The following is a 3,180-nucleotide window of genomic DNA, read 5'->3' as shown; positions in this document are numbered from 1 at the left end:
TTCGCTTTATAGCAAAAACCTATACCTAATGAGAAGGTATAGATCATATAGAATGATATTTTCGTCATTTATAAGATTTACTTCAATATGTTTGATTCTAGTTATGGTAACACATTTGAATTTAAAATTATACCAGATAAATGTCAAGACAATTTTTCTTAGTGAAAAACTTGACAAAAAAATCTACGTGAATAAATCTGAAGTGTAGAGTATGCAAGCTTCAAAGACATTGAATAACCTAAAACCGTCATCTAGATACTGATACTTGAAATTTCATAAGTGTTAATATCTTATGACTTTGAAGTTATTAATTAAGACTATCATGTGTATATGACAAAGTCTAATGACAAATTTGTAATTCTATCAATGTGTGTGATGATGTATAGATAGCTAGAAATGATTTGAAGTAATTGATAATCATCAAAGTATGGTCGTCCATATTTTTGACTTGCAAGATATGGGAAAACAAATTACATATTGTGAATTTAAATCTAAATGAATTGTTCAAAAAAACTTTTGACTCTATCATTAGAGCATAATATTCAAAAGATTCTAGAATAATCTAATATGGTATATTGTGAACTTGTTGATATTCTTGTGTCAAATGGCGAATTATTGAGCCAAAAGAAATATGTCCCAAAACTTAAGATAAAAGCAGAAAAATGTCAATAGTTACCTATTCAGATGTCATCGGATATATTATGTATACTACGGTGCATACATACCTAGATATTTATTTTTGTTGTTGGGTTGATTAGTCGATATAAGTAAATGTTGAAAAGAGCACTGGAAGGCAATATATAGAATTTTGATACTTTAAAAAGGCTCTTTGGATGATTGATTATGTGATTAAAGATTAAATTTGCATTTAATTGGCTATTGAGATGCCAGTTGGAGAAAGAGTTGAGACCAACGCAAATTAAATAACGGTTATGTTTTCTTACTCCAAAAGGGCCTATATCTTGGAGCAATAAGAAACAGAGATGGTAGCAGTATTCATATTGGAAGCTTAGTATATAGCTTGTTTAGTAAATATGCAAGAAACTGTTTAGTTAAAAAAATTCTTTGTGAATATGAGTAAACAAGACGATATTATAGGAGTAGTAGTTGTCTATTGAAATAAAAGATCCTGAATTTTTATAAGATAACTAAACGTATCGACACTAGACACAATATAATAAGAGACTCTATTTCCAAGAGGAAAATGAATGTGCAATATAATTCTACGTATTGTATGGTCACTGATCCTTTGACTGAGATTCTTCTAAAAAAAATATTTCTTGCACATATTAAATTTCTTGGATTGCGTAGACTATGATTGATAAATGTTGAGCTTATATATATACTGTACTGGTGACATAATGTTAAAAACCATGAATCTAAGTTCATTTTATGTTTTGAACTTGCATCCTGAAATTCTTGGGTTTTCACTACATACACATCATTTTTAGCTCAACAAGATTGCAATATCACACAAGTTAAAGATGGGCTCACTCACACGAGCAATCACCTTTAGTGCTAAGAAAATGAGCAAAAATGAGACATTATTCTTGAAAAATGTGATGCTGAAAAAGCATACTAATGAGAGACAAATTTCTCAAGAAAAGATTTATTAAAGTTTAAAATGTCGCCTTGATGATTGATCAAGATGAGGCATGAATTGATACATTTGAAAATGACCGATTTGGATTCCCCACATCCAAATGACTTGTGAATACCAGATGTGAGTTCTTAATATAAATAAATACCTGCAAGTGTGAAGATGATTAAGAACTCAGGTTTGACATTGGGTGTAGCGACTGAACTAAAATTTGTACAATGTTGTAATGACTTTTGAAAAGAAAATACACACTGTAGCACATGATTCATACCATGTGTGTATGAGTAAGACGACTAGTTAAAATAGTGAGAGGATGAATCTCTGTTTCCTCACTGTGTGAGACTTTATGAGAATTACCTCATGTGGATACCCTTCGACTTTTTGTTGTTATTCGATATTTACTCTTAGTGTTGCTATCTTAGCTTAGAACCTATGGTCATGCCTAATTCGGTCTATGGAACATGACTAGAAAAACAACTAAGTTTAAATTGAGAATTTCGAGTAGAAGAGGAAAACTTACATGTTATGTGTGTTCATTGACCTACCAATCATGTCATTCATATAGGAGATTGGACTTAATCATGGATACATGGGAAAATAACACAATGATAAATGAGGGATTAAATGGAGCTAGTGTTATTGAGTAAGTCTAGGGTACTGTGAGTCTAACACTTTATTTTATTTTATTGGGGTTGAAGCGGTTATGTTATTCATAACAGATGCATAGTATTTAGCTCCTAAGTGTAGGTTGTTCGCGAGGTCACATAACACATTTGCAAGTATGAAACTTACTGTTGTATGAGATTTCTATGGCTAAACATTTGGTTCAGGTATTTTGTCATGTGTGAGTGGGAGATATTGGATACGAGTCCACTCATGACAGGTCGACCTGACCCAGTTTCCTTAACTGTTAAAGGGCAGTTATTGGTGGTTAATAATTGGCAGTTGGACTCTTATATAAAGTCCTAACCGCCTCCCCGAAAAAGAGATTAAGCTAATTTTTTTATTATTAAATAGCATAATTCTCTCCCTTATTCTCCTACCAATGTAATGCACAGATTCTGTCTTCTAAAATAAAAATCAGTATGTGGGCAAATGGCTTCATGAAAATAGACTAACGTTGATACCTTATGTCATATTCGAAGAAGCTTCATCGAAAAGAATCCGGGTACGTAAATCTCTATTTACAGATTTTCTACAATTTGATCCTGACATGTTTGATTATTTCTAACATAATTCTTTGACCAAGGCAACACACCTTTAATTCTATTGGTGAGGATTTTAGTGATGTACTAATACAAGGTTTTGCAATAAGAGATAAGCCTAAAGTCATTGTATGTGGTAGGATTATCAGACTTATGAATAAGCACAATGATCATGCAGTTACTTTCTTTAAGTAATAAGTAAGAAGAGACAAAAACTTTGTACAACTTCTACCACCACATTACCCATAATATCCTAAGCCTCCTTGAAAAAAAATGTATTGAATGCATCTAGTCCTGGAGCTTTATTATCCATACTAAACATGATATTCTTGATCTCATCATACATCACCTCCTTCACCATCTCCTTAGCTACCT

Source organism: Mangifera indica, chromosome 5 (assembly GCF_011075055.1).
Source record: "Mangifera indica cultivar Alphonso chromosome 5, CATAS_Mindica_2.1, whole genome shotgun sequence".
NCBI classification, from domain to species: Eukaryota; Viridiplantae; Streptophyta; class Magnoliopsida; order Sapindales; family Anacardiaceae; genus Mangifera; species Mangifera indica.
This window is presented reverse-complemented; position numbering follows the sequence as displayed.